The following is a 14120-nucleotide window of genomic DNA, read 5'->3' as shown; positions in this document are numbered from 1 at the left end:
CCCTAAAAATGGTCAAACACTCCAGCCACCCTAGTCATAGACTGTGCTCTCAGCTACCGCACGGCAAGCAGTATTGGAGCGACAAGTCTAGGTCCAAGAGGCTTCTAAACAGATTCTACCCCCAAGCCATAAGACTCCTGAACATCTAATCAAATGTCTGCTATTTGCATTGCCCCCCCCCCCCCCCCCCCCCCCACCTTGTTACGGTGCTGCTACCCTCTGTTAATTATCTATGCATAGTCACTTTAATAACTCTACCTACATGTACATATTACCACAATTACTTCGACTAACCGGTGCCCCCGCACATTGTACCGGTAGCCCCTGTATATAGCCTTGCATTGTTATATTACTGCTGCTCCTTAATTATTTCTTACTTTTATTTTTTAAATTTTGGGGGGCATTTTTGCTTAAAACTGTATTTATCGTTGGTTAAGGGCTTGTAAGTAAGCATTTCACTGTAAGGTCTACACCTGTTTCATTCAGCGCATATGACAAATACAATTTGATTTGATTTAAATGAAATGTATGGGTAAATCTTTGACTTGATATACAAAAAAGCTCAGTACAAAAATCTATTTGTTTCCAACGTAACCTAATAGCCATTGCCTCTAATGAGTAGGTGGCTTTAACTCACCAAACATCTGCTTTTTATGTTCACAGCTGCAATCCACTGCCAAGCGAAATAATGACCAGCTATAAAAGATACAGGGGAGGCACTTACATGTAAACAACAGAACAGACAGAACTGAAAAAAGCTTTGGACCAGCAGTAACATAGCAAACACACTAGTGAATTGTATTAAGAGGTTCCATTTTTTTTAACCTATACATTTGGGACAATGGGCACTTGAAAAGAGGGACCCATCCTACTAATAACTCTAGGCATAGTTATTTAATTTGTCTGCATCAGTGAATCTCATCGAGGCCCCAATTCAACAAAAGACTGAGAATGACCAATAAAGGAAGTCTGAAATGATAACAGCACAATCATTAAATGGGAATTTTCTCCAATAACAACTGTGCGTCCAATAAGTTCTCAACAAATTTTACTATAATTTTGTCTCCACATTCACTTTAGGATGTAACGCCTTCTATTGGATGTGAATTATCATGTCACCCTCTCATTAACTTCCTGTTCTCTCTCTCCTTCATGCTGTGTCAACATCCTCATTGGCAGCCATGCGATGTAACTGGAGTGTATCTTAAACTAATGTTGAGGTTAGGGTTGTCTCTAAGCAGATCCAGTTCTGGCATACCTCTTCGCTCCTCCTAGACAGGGAGAGGGAAAAAGGTAGGGAGGGAAGGATTGAGAGGGACAAGGAAAGAGGAGCAGAGAGGGGCGAGAAGAGGTGTAGGAAAGCAAAAATAAATAAAAGAAAAAGGATCATCTTTCATTATTAGATACTTTATACCAGAGTAAGGAAACAAGACAGGTCTGATGCTCTCTTGTCTATTCTCATTGTTCTGCTGTATGTACCTCAACAGTCAACACATCTAGAACCATTCCTAAATCTAGTGGGAGGAATCATGAAGCCAAACTTAAGTCCATAGACTTGGAAAATACTGTACTATTGAAAACATGGGAAGATTAATCATTACTATACTGAACCAAAATATAAATGCAACATGCAACAATTTCAAAGATGTTACTGTGTAACAGTTCATATAAGGAAATCAGTCTTTTCAAATAAATGAATTACTTATTCTGATTGTCCGGGCCTGGACTCCCACCTGGGTGGGCCTGGCTTCCAAGTGGGTGGACCTATTCCCTCCCAGGCCCACCAATTGCTGTGTCCTTGCCCAGTCATTTGAAATCTATATATTAGGGCCGAATTAATTAATTTCAATTGACTGATTTCCTTATATAAACTGTAACTCAGTAAAATATTTGAAATTGTTGCAAGTTGCATTTATATTTTTGTTCAGTATAGTAATGACTTTGATCTTCCTGTGTCTTTAACAGTATTTGCCAAGTCTGTGGACTTTATAAAACTTGGCTTCACGGTTCCTCCCATTAGATTTGGAAATGGTCCTAGATGTGGGGACTGTTGAGTTACTTCCTGCAGAACAATGAGAATAGACAAGAGAGCGTCAGACGTGTCTTATTTCCTTCTTCTGGTACAAAGTATCTAATAATGAAACAGTTTCCTTTTTCTTCTTCTTTGCTTTCCTACTGGCACAGAGCTACAGCCTACAGTTGTAGCCATGAGGGCTGCTAAAACTGCTGTATTACATCTCTTATATTTAACAGCCTGTAGTATTATTACTAAACTGGTTATCTGTTGGTTTAATGTGAGTTCTCTGCATACTGAATGTCATCTCGCTTTCTTTCAGATGAATCTATGAAGGCAAATAAAGGAAATTAAATATACAGAGTGGGTGGGAGTAACTGACAGATATGCACAAATGCTCATCCCCAAGACAGGTACTACAAACACTAAGGACTCATGTTACTATGGGTACCTGTGTCTGTGCTAGAGGTCTTTTTGGTGCCAGAGAAGCTATAAAAGTAATGATTGTCAGAGTGTGCGTGTGTGTATGTGCCTTCGGCTTTTTCAACATTTAGAGAAGTGGTCTGAGACAATGCAGCTGTCTGACCAAGCAGGGGAAATGGGATACCTAGTCAGTTGCACAACTGAATGCATTCAGCTGCTAAATGTGTCTTCCTCATTTAACCCAACCCAAAGTGTGGAAGATAGACCACTTCATTTGACCTGCATCTGTTGTTCAGGCAAACATTTCCTACCTTTTCCAAAAAACTATCCTTGATCATTAAAAACGATTGTGCACAACATGTTTTGATATTGAATAGGAGAATAACCTCACCCCTTTAATAGATGATTGCCTGCATGTGAGTGTCCGTTTCTCCTCTTCTTAAGATATTTTGCAAGTCCACCAAGTCCTAAAGTAACCAAAATGCAGATTACTGCACTAATAAGACAATCTCGAGTCCTCTCATCACCATCTAAATTAAAAAGAAAGAAAACAATACTTTTATTAAAACATTGGGTTTCATAAAATGAGCTCTACCATACTTAGTGTTTCATATACAGTGGGGCAAAAAAGTATTTAGTCAGCCACCAATTGTGCAAGCTCTCCCACTTAAAAAGATGAGCGAGGCCTGTAATTTTCATCATAGGTACACTTCAACTATGACAGACAAAATGAGGAAAAAAATCCAGAAAATCACATTGTAGGATTTTTAATGAATTTATTTGCAAATTATGGTGGAAAATAACACATCGGTGGTGTGCAAATGAGCCCCACCTCCTCCATTCCCTCTACATTCATGAACTCCCCATAACCTGGTAGCACCAGCCTGGTCGAAAGAGGGTTCTCTCAGGACGCCTTTAACTCGTCGGCAAAATATTTAAACGGGGTAAGCGACACTTCACCGCTGCAGGGACAGGAGGTAAAGACCTTCCCCCAAATCTGGAGGAACTCTGCTGCGGTTTAGAAGACAGCCAATCCACCCCAAGGTAATCTGCTGCCCTCTGACATGGCTCCATCAAAGGCGCATTAACCACCAATGGTTCACTCTCCCTGCCTAATCCAAAGCCGGGGCTTTAAGGCTCCCCCGGACTGATGTCATTCGATTCACACTCTGAAAATCCTCCAGAGCCAACCAGGGATAGTATATCATCCCGGAATCCGTGCTCTAAACACTGCCAGAGTTAGCGGTTCTGCTCTCTCCCGGCCTCAGACAAACCCATTCCTAAGGTCTTTTTACCAGAAGACCCTTTACCAGCAGGCCCAATCTCTCTCACAAAGTCAGCCCGACGCTCAGTGGAAGACAATTGCCGGAGAAAGCCTCCTGAGTCTGTTTTTACCCCAGGCAAACAATAAAGCACTCCTGAGTAGCTTTCATTTTCATTGTGAAACCACATGCCCTAGGGTATGGCCGGAGGTTCAAACTCGGCTGGTTAGCCTTTGTGAACTTACTCCTACCACTGGCCATCTTTCTCAAGCAAGGAAGAACTGGCTACACTAGCAGAGCAGAAAGTAGTGGGGTTTTAGTAAACACAAATCCTACTCAAGCAAGAAAGCACTGGCTACACAAACAGAGCAGAAAATAGTTGCAATTTAGCAAACACAAAAACCGATACCAAGACCCAAAACTCTCAACATCTAGGGGGACGAGAACTCACCCCACTAACCTAAGTCAGAGCCAAATGTCCTAGTCTTGGTGTGTTTAAAAAGTTTGTAAATTGTTTGACACATTCTTCCTTCAAGCGAGTTGAAGAGCGATGAATTGAAGATAAGAGTGCGAGCCCCTGTATTATAACCAGGAAGGCGGGGCTTCCAAGGTTGGGCTTGGCATTGGGCGTGATTTCAGGTGAATATGATTGGTCGTTAACTCCCCATAGTATGTCATACCAAGTGACCGACTGAAAGGGGAAAGATAGAAAATATGTAGAAATTATAATGGATCTATATATTTTAAAACAACTGACCTTTTTCTTGGCCACAAATAGCTTTTGACTAACAAATCGGTCAGGAAAAGTACTTCAAGTTAGCTTTTTCATTCTGCTTGGTTCATCTTAAAGAGCCGGTTCTGAACAGCCCTTCGTTCAGTAGCCATGATTGTGTTAAATAGACATGGGCGGGGGCCTCAAACTGGCCTTTACTCCTTTACCGTCCAATATCCTTATATGTTATGTCCAGTTACATCAACTCTTAGACATAGAGTTAGTTTACTATGGAAATAGGGCTGTGGGATCCTTTTTGTTTTTGAAAATGATTTATTGAGGATTTGAAAGTAAAGTTTCAAAGGTTCCAAAACCGTATTGCAATCGAGGATTATTAACGTTTAGACAGAGCGTTGTCGTGACTGCTGTACAATTGTAACACCTGAATCTTCGTAGGTCTTTCTGAAAACACATCGATCTAGAATTCTCACATTGACAACACATGCCTTGATCTTGAAATATTGATGACTATTCAGAGAGTAGGATAAGCCATCTTCAGGTAAGCCATCCCTGAGCTACAAAAATATGTCAGTGCAGTAGGAATGTATATATTGCATTTATTACAATCCTACTGCAATACAACATCCGAAAGAACACAGTTATGCCCCGTTTACATCGTGACGTATTTAACGACACCATACGCCATCTTCATGCAATCTTGTTCCGCTACTAGATGGAGAGCTCAGGGAGGGTTTGACAAAACGCAAGACAAAATATTGGAGAACCTAGTCTCTCGTCAGGGATCGCATTTATTTTGGGAGATTGCAAAATATAACATTTTCATTCAAGACTGTGGAAACATATTGTTTCAGTTGATAATAAAACATGTTTGGTTTAGTTACTTTTTCATCCACTTGTTTCTAGCAAGTCAAGCTAGCTTACAGAGCAGCTACCTAGCGAGCTAAAGCTACACTATACTGTAGCTAGAGACCTGTTTTTCATTATCATTATTATTCATTACCATTACAATAAACTAAAACGGGAGGTAACAGTCATAAAAATAGTACTCACTTGTAGGAATGGGTAATTATTTGCAAGTTGACAGCTATCCCATAAACCCATCATCCAAAGCCACATATTTTTATCTGCTTCTGTGGTTTGGTCCTTTCCTGTTCTTCGATGGACTCTGGCTGGACTGAAGAGGACTCATAGTTTGGATAAATTCAAAGTCTAGCAACGGAACCACAAGGGGGGATTTGCATTTCCACTCGGCTGTGGATGGCCCCCATTCAAATGAACGACATCCGGCGCAATGTAATGGAGTGCTTACGGTTAATGCGAATGAATCCTATAAATTAAAATGGCCAATTTAGCTCCAAGCAATTAGCTTAATTTCTCAGAGATCAAATTATATTTCAACACATTTTATTATAGGAATGCTAATATTATCTGTTTCTAACTACAGAAATGCTTTCAGATCAATCCGAGATTGTGGGTGTGATGGCTTGCTGAAATGACAAGGAATGACCCAATAGATAAACAGAAGGTGAACTGCCTGAAGGCCCCAAAAACAAGATCAGGCCAGGTATTATGTACATTTATGTTATGAGAATTTTGTTATCAATGTTCATAAACTTCAATTAATCTACTCAGTCTGCAACCCAGAGTTTGTAAGATTCTGGTTGAATGAAGCAGACAAGAGTCCCAGTTTACAAAAGTCAAAGTGTTTATTCACGAGGATGTCCTAGTCCGTTGTACAAAACCATCCATTTTATACTGGCTCCTTATGCACATACCTCCACGCACAAACAGTATGTATCCTACGCACACACTTCCACACAAACAGTAGGTGAGTTTTACCTCTACAGTTCTCACCACTGTGTATCCCTGCCCAGCTGACAGTTCCATTCCCCCGACATTAGGCAAACCTTGAGAAGTCCTCCCTGTCCTCATAAGTTTTCTCAGTTCCTGCCAGGTCAGTTCAAACACAGTTGAACTGTTCTCGGTATCTTTCTTCAGCCCCCCACATACAAGTTCAAATCCAGAGCTACGCCTTGCTCAGACAGTCTGTGTTTTTCCACAGTGTTTAACCTAATTCTGACTAAAACTACACATATCATCAGATTATAATTTTATGATTATAATCAATTTCATACAATTATAAGGTTTCAGAGTGGAATTATTTCATCATTATCTTTCAACATTTAAATTATTTTATCAATTTGCAATGAAGGTTACTGAATGTTAATATCCATTGTGAGAGAAAATGGTAGTAAATGTGTCAAGACAAAACACTGCAGTTCAAAAGGGAATAAAAACATCCAGAACTGCAGGGTGAAAATAACTGAAAATTCTAGAAATATAAATTCTATATCTTTTCAACACTATAGTGGGAGTAAAGAACAGTATACTTGAAAGTTATTCAGCATTCTGCAGCTACCATCAGAGTTGCAGGTCTCTTTCTATGACTGTGGTGTGGTCATTTTATTTACATATGATCAGAAGCAGAGCTGATAGGAATGTGTTTTACAGAATACAGGCCTACACAGACGACTTCTGATCTTCTGTATAACACAGTTCTATCTGCAAGGTTCTTTGAATAAGCCCCTGACATTAGTCTCTTAACTACACCCACAAATGGAGAGAGAGTGTGGGACTCTTATGGTTGCTCAATTAAGACTACAAATACACATGTATCAAAATGAACATGTCAACTAACGTGGATTCCGTCAACCCCTTCATCCTCCCCATAGTATAGTCGGTGCGTATGTGTGTGCATGCGCGATTGCATGCTGTGTAGAAATGAGCTTCTTTCTCACCATAGCATGTGGTTATCGCTTCTCTGTCTGTTCTCTCTGTAGTCAGTAGCCTATATGGGTCAGTCACTCTCATTCTTACTTGCTTATAGGAGCGATGTGGTACCTTCCTCCAGCACTGTACAGCTTCTTTTACCCGAATCAGCTCACACCACAAACCATGCTCTCAATCTCCTTTACCCCCAACTCCTCATTTCTATTTCAGGTCTGGATGTGACTTTCTCAGGCTTTAAGAGTAGTAGGTCACAGTGTATTTTCACCTCCGTCTTGGTTTTGCTGTGCCTTTATCACACTAGGTTTAACTGTAGCTAACCTTGCCTGATAAAACATCCCTCTGTTCTCTGTCAAAGGAGAATATAATCAAACGTATGCGAAGTCGGGGCGGCAGGTAGCCTATTGGTTAGAGTGTTGGGCCAGTAACTAAAAGGTTGATAGATCGAATCCCCGAGCGGACAAGGTATAAAGCTGTTGTTCTGCCCCTGAACAAGGGAGCTAGGCTGTCATTGTAAATAAGAATTTGTTTTTAGCTGACTTGCCTAGTTATATTAAGGTAAAAAAAAGGCAACGTGGACTGCGTCACTACAGGAATACTGTTTGCACAATATGGTTGTCATTTTACTAATAGTGTCTTATATGGAATTTATTATCTTGCTGTCTTGGTTTAGCAGAGCACACCATATTGGATCAATAAAAAGCATTAGCCATACCATTCCAAAGTATTTTATGTGTTGCCTGGCACCATGTGGAAATGATGGGCAGGGCTTGACCGGAATTGGAACGTGTTAGTGAGGTGTGGTTGGCATGAGAGATGTTAGAGATGTGTTAAGGCTTCAAATCATCTTCCACTTGCTGTGAAATAAACAACAACACGCTCAACATTAGCATCTTAATTGAAACATTCACTGCAAGAGCATTTGCTCATAAGCCCAGTTTAAGATAGAAGGGGTGTGATGAATTATGTTTTTTACTGTTTATAGAGATGTGTGATGAGGGTCTTGGTTTCTAAGCAGAAATCAGATAGGATGTGGTGGGGATGCAGAGAAAACAAAATGGGGGTGCAGAGTAGACACCATCTCTGACTGATATCATCAACAACATGTGCCAAGGTGACAAACATCAAAAACATGTTCGAACTAGATTCATTGAAAGTGTTCAAATGTGGTATTCACATTAGGCATACTTCCAAATAGTAGTTTTGAGTTTAGTATTCCTTTCAATAAGTAGAATTTGAAAGAATTACACATTATGAGGATATACAGTGCATTCAGAAAGTATTCAGACCCCATGACTTTTTCCACATGTTGTTACGTTACAGCCTTATTCTAAAATATATTAGATTTCCCCTCATCAATCTACACACAATACCCCATAATGACAAAGCCAAAACAGGTTTAAAAAAAAAATGAAATGTAATATATACCTAACACAGAACCCAAACCGGCTGTGTGCGTGTGCGCCATCGTTCATAAGTGTATTATGACCCCCCACACCAAACGCGATCATGACACGCAGGTTAAAATATCAAAGCAAACTCTGAACCAATTACCTTGGGGACAGGTCGAAAAGCATTAAACATTTATGGTAATTTAGCTAGTTAGCTTGCACTTGCTAGCTAAATACATGTTAAATGTTATCTTTAAACAAGTTATCACTTAGTTAATAGTGATGTGTGTATGTCTTGTAGGATCTTCTTTGGAATGTGTCTCAGAGTATTTTCACATATGTAGTCACTGGTATCATGGTGCTGGGGGTAATGAATATGGGGTTGAAAAATGGTGGAGTTCTTGTCAAAGCAAGACCTGAACTACACTTTATCACAAGTCTGCATTTTGCGAAAAAGCGATAAGAGTTAAATGTCACTGAAGATCACTATGAGTCGAAATGCAAATCAAGGTCTACCCCTCAGAAACATTTCAACAGAATCTACATGGTGAAAGGAAAAATAAACCTATGGCCCTTTTGTTTCTAACGTAGCCTAACAACCACTGCTTTGAAGGAGTGTGTGGGTTTATCTCAAACACCTGCTATTTTCAATATACACAGCTGCTAACCACTGACAAGCTTAACAATTAACAGCTTTAACAAATACAGGCAGGGGAGGCACCTAAAACTGACATTTAAACAACAGAACAGTCAATACTGAAAATAGGCTTTGGCGGAGCAGTAGCATAGTAAACACGGTAGTGAATTGTATTAAAACATAGGTTCCATTTGGGTTAAACATAGGTTTAACCTAAACATTGGGATTTGGGACAAAAGGCATGTAAAAAGAGACATTTTCTTGCTATTAACCTGAGGCATAGCTATTGAATTGGTCCATATCATTGGATGTCATTGAGGCCCCGATTCTACAAAAGACTGTGAGAATGACCAACACAGGAAGCCTGAAATGATAACATCAGCACAACAGTTATTTCTCCCACAATATCTTTCACAACTGTACCCCTACACGTTTTTCTGTATGACTATTTTTACTTTCATATTGTTTCAACGTCCTATTTAGCACGTACCGTCCTCTTCAGGATGTGAGTTATCATGTTGGCCTCAGTGACTACCAGTTTTTCTCCTTTATGCTGTGTCAACATCCCTGCAGGCAGCCATGCGATGTAACTGGAGGGTGTCATCAATTGATGTTCTGGTATACCTTTTCACTCCTCCTCGGCAGGGAGAGGGAGGGAGGTAGGGAAGGATGGAGAGGGACAGAGAAAAAGGGACAGAGAGAGGGGAGAGAAAAGGGGTAGGAAAGCAACAAAAAGTTAAAGTTTTTTTTTTTATCAGATGTTTCATTATTAGATACTTGTGCCAGAGGGAAAAAGGAAACAAGATATGTTTGACACTCTCTTGTCTACTCTCGTTGTTGTGCAGCAGTTAACTCAATAGTCAACACAACACAGATCTAGAACCATTCCTAAATCCAGTTGGAGGAACCAAAAAGCCAAGCTTTAAATGTCCACAGGCTTTGAAACTACTGTAAAAGACAATGTGAAGATCAAAGGCATTATTGTATACTATATGTTCTGTGTGGTATCTCATTGTGTAACCCAACCATATCATGTAGGCAAAACTGGTTGCAATGACGTCAGCCTGGGTATCAAACTCAGGTGGGATGTGAAACTCAAGACCTCATTAACCCACTGGCACAGAGCTAAAGCCTACAGTTGTAGCCATGAGGGCTGCATAGTGAATGTCAACTTGCACTCTTTAGATGAAGTACAAATAAAGGAAAGTAAATATATGGCTAGGGATGGTGTGACTAACTGACAGAGATACACAGATGCTCACCTTCAGGAAAGGTTCTGCAACACTTAGGAGTAATTTGTTACTATGTGTACTAACTGTGTCTGTGCTTGCAGTCTTTTTGGCGTGGATCCATAACTAAATCAAGATCTGCAATTTGAAAGAGTATATTTTATCATTATTTTATTAATGAAATGTGTTTCTTTGTTTATTAGGCTACTGTGCAATCTACAATACATACTGTACTAAGCATGGGAAAGTGCCTAATTCCTTTCATGAGAGAGCAGGCTATGTCTGTACTACAGAATGCGGGGCACGCTGGAGACCGATGTTATTTCATAGCTGTGATGTCTTCACTCTTATTATACAATGTAGAAAATAGTAAAAATAAAGAAAAATCCTGGAATGAGTAGGTGTGTCCAAACTTTTGACTGGTACTTGCTTAAATAATTTGATTAATATTATGGTGTTTCTATTCCATGAAAAACCCTTCTGGGTTTCCGTTAGGATGGAGCAGAAAATATGGCGCTGTACAACGTGTCAGATTGTCAGTTTGTAAATTCAAACGGTTTTGCTCTCGGAGCGCACACTGGACGTTCGGGCCAGTGCACACTGGACACTCTGCCCTAGAAGAGCTGGTAAGGCCGTTTTCATGTTAACCAGAGCGTTGGTCACTGCAACTGTACTACTGGAAACAATTTTTTGCTCGGCCTCCGACCGCAATGCACTACAGAGTGTAGTGCGTACGGCCCAGTACATCACTGGGGCTAGGTTGCCTGCCATCCAGGACCTCTACCCCAGGCGGTGTCAGAGGAAGGCCCTATTTTACCCCCTTTTTCTCCCCAAATTCATGGTATCCAATTGTTAGCAGTTACTATCTTGTCTCATCGCTACAACTCCCATACGGGCTCGGGAGAGACGAAGGTCGAAAGCCATGCATCCTCCGAAACACAACCCAACCACGCCGCACTGCTTCTTAACACAGCGCGCATCCAACCCGGAAGCCAGCCGCACCAATGTGTCGGAGGAAACACCGTGCACCTGGCGACCTGGTCAGCGTGTACTGCGCCCGGCCCGCCACAGGAGTCGCTAGTGCGCGATGAGACAAGGATATCCCTACCGGCCAAACTCTCCCTAACCCGGACGACGCTGGGCCAATTGTGCGTCGCCCCATGGACCTCCCGGTAGCTGCCGGCTGGGACAGAGCCTGGGATCGAACCCAGAGTCACTGGTGGCACAGACCACTGTGCCACCAAACTGCATTCTAATGTCGACTTTGCTTGTGGAAAATCATATCAGGCGAAGGGTTTTACGCTTGCTCAGTTCTTGGGTTGAGTGCTGTGTGAGTGGAAATTTGAAATGTACATTATAGAACTCCCTCGCGTGCTTCTGTTTTAGGGAAAGGTCCACAATAAAACTGACATTAAATGTGGAGAATGATACATTTGCATCTGTTGGCCATCAATTGGCTGGCAAACGGTTTTAAAAACATACCCTATAACTTCAGTTTATTGTCGTTGTGGCCTTGCGCTATTATGCAATTATTAGTGGGCATGTTTAGTTAATGAAATTGGTCACAGTTCTATATCAACAGCTGTTGCTGTTAGAATGTATTAGATTGAAGGTAACAGTCAGTCAGATTAGACTACAGGTAAAAACATAAAAATAATGCGACCCCATCCTCAGTAGCCTATTCCAGCAGGATATTGGGCAACACAAGTAATTCTTACCACGAAATAGCCTCGCTATTCATGCTGAATATGTGAACTTAAACTAATAAAGCTGCTAAATCCCTAATTTTACATCTTGCCTAGCTACTGTGTAGACTATCTGACATTATATGTAGGCCTATAAGGAGCTATAGGCTACCTGCAGCTAGCAAACCAAACTATGGCAATGTTGATTTACAAACATAAACCCAGATTTAAGTCAGTAGGCCTAGCCTATGTCTATTGAAATGACAATTTAATCTCCCAAATAGCCAATTTATAATGGTTTATAGTCTTAAACATCTGGTACATAATCAAGGCACAATTACCAGAAAGAGCCTAAGTTTAATCAGGGCAAAATATATTTTTCCCTTGAGACATATTCAAATTAGTCACATTAGCTCACAATAAATGTTATTTTGATGGAAGACTGAATTTTGCTTCTTAGTGTAACGGTCGTCTTGTGGTGAATGAGCGGACCAAGGCGCAGCGGGTGATGAATACATAATGAATTTATTAAATGAAACACGAAACACGAAGAACACTTGAATTGATTACAAAATAACAAACGACGTAGACTGACCTGAACATAAGAACTTACATAAACACGAAGAACGCATGAAACAGGAACAGACTACCCAAACGAACAAACAAATGAAACAGTCCCGTGTGGTAGACACAGACACAGGAACAATCACCCACCCACAAACAGTGAGAACAGCCTACCTTAATATGGTTCTCAATCAGAGGAAACGTCAAACACCTGCCTCTGAGAACCATATCAGGCAACACATTAAACCCAACATAGAAACACATAACATAGAATGCCCACCCCAACTCACACCCTGACCAACTAAACACATACAAAAACAACAGAAAACAGGTCAGGAACGTGACACTTAGGTCATTAGAAGTTAACCTGTCTAGGATGAGGGTGCCGCTAGCGGCACTCCCCCACCCCCCCCCCCACTGAAAAGGCAGAGCCGCGAAATTCAAAAAAAATATTTTTTTTAAATATTTAACTTTCACACATTAAAGTCCAATACAGCTAATGAAAGACACAGATCTTGTGAATCCAGCCAACATGTCCGATGTTTAAAATGTTTTACAGGGAAGACACAATATGTAAAGATGTACATCTATAACCTAAAAACACACGCATAATCCACCATCTTTTATTTGTCCACCAACACCAGTAGCTATCACCAATTCGGCTAAACTAAGATATTTATAGCCCCTAACCAAGAAAAAAACTCATCAGATGACAGTCTGATAACATATTTATGGTATGGGATAGGTTTTGTTAGAAAAAAGTGCATATTTCAGGTAGATGGCATAGGTTACAATTGCACCCACCGTCACAAATGGAATTGAAAAACTACATTGAGCAACGTGTTTACCTACTTACTAATCATCAAACATTTCGTAAAAATACACAGCATACACTAATCGAAAGACACAGATCCTGTGAATACAGACAATATTTCAGATTTTCTAAGTGTCTTACAGCGAAAACACAATAAATCGTTATATTAGCATAGCATATAGCACATAGCAGCCCAGCATTGATTCTAGCCAAAGTGAGCGATAAAAGTCAACATCGCCAAAATATATTAATTTTTTCACTAACCTTCTCAGAATTCTTCAGATGACACTCCTGTAACATCATATTACACAATCCATATAGAGTTTGATCGAAAATGTTTATATTCAGCCACCAAAATCATGGTTAGACAATGTGAAATGTAGCCAAGCTGGTGAGAAAATGTCCGTGCGCCACTTAGACAGTGATCTACTCTTATACATAAATACTCATAAACGTGACTAAAAAATATAGGGTGGACAGGGATTGATAGACAATTTAATTCTTAATACAATCGCGGAATTACATTTTTTTATTTATCCTTACTTTTCAATACAGTTTGCGCCAAGCGAAGCTACGTCAAA

General features: G+C 40.4%; 1 long non-coding RNA gene across 1 annotated transcript; it reads right to left on the bottom strand.

The window, feature by feature from the left end:
- Window positions 1-204: 204 nt before the first annotated feature.
- LOC129855886 (uncharacterized) lies at window positions 205-12348 on the bottom strand. The gene is made up of 3 exons (XR_008759568.1): window positions 9738-12348; window positions 2829-2904; window positions 205-1271 (listed from the first exon to the last, which is right to left on the bottom strand). It is a non-coding gene; the product is annotated as an uncharacterized LOC129855886 (long non-coding RNA).
- Between the last annotated feature and the right edge of the window lie 1772 nt (window positions 12349-14120).

This window comes from Salvelinus fontinalis, chromosome 5, assembly GCF_029448725.1.
Source record: "Salvelinus fontinalis isolate EN_2023a chromosome 5, ASM2944872v1, whole genome shotgun sequence".
Lineage (NCBI taxonomy): Eukaryota > Metazoa > Chordata > Actinopteri > Salmoniformes > Salmonidae > Salvelinus > Salvelinus fontinalis.
The sequence above is the reverse complement of the archived record's forward strand: the minus strand, read 5'-3'. Positions and strand labels throughout refer to the sequence as shown.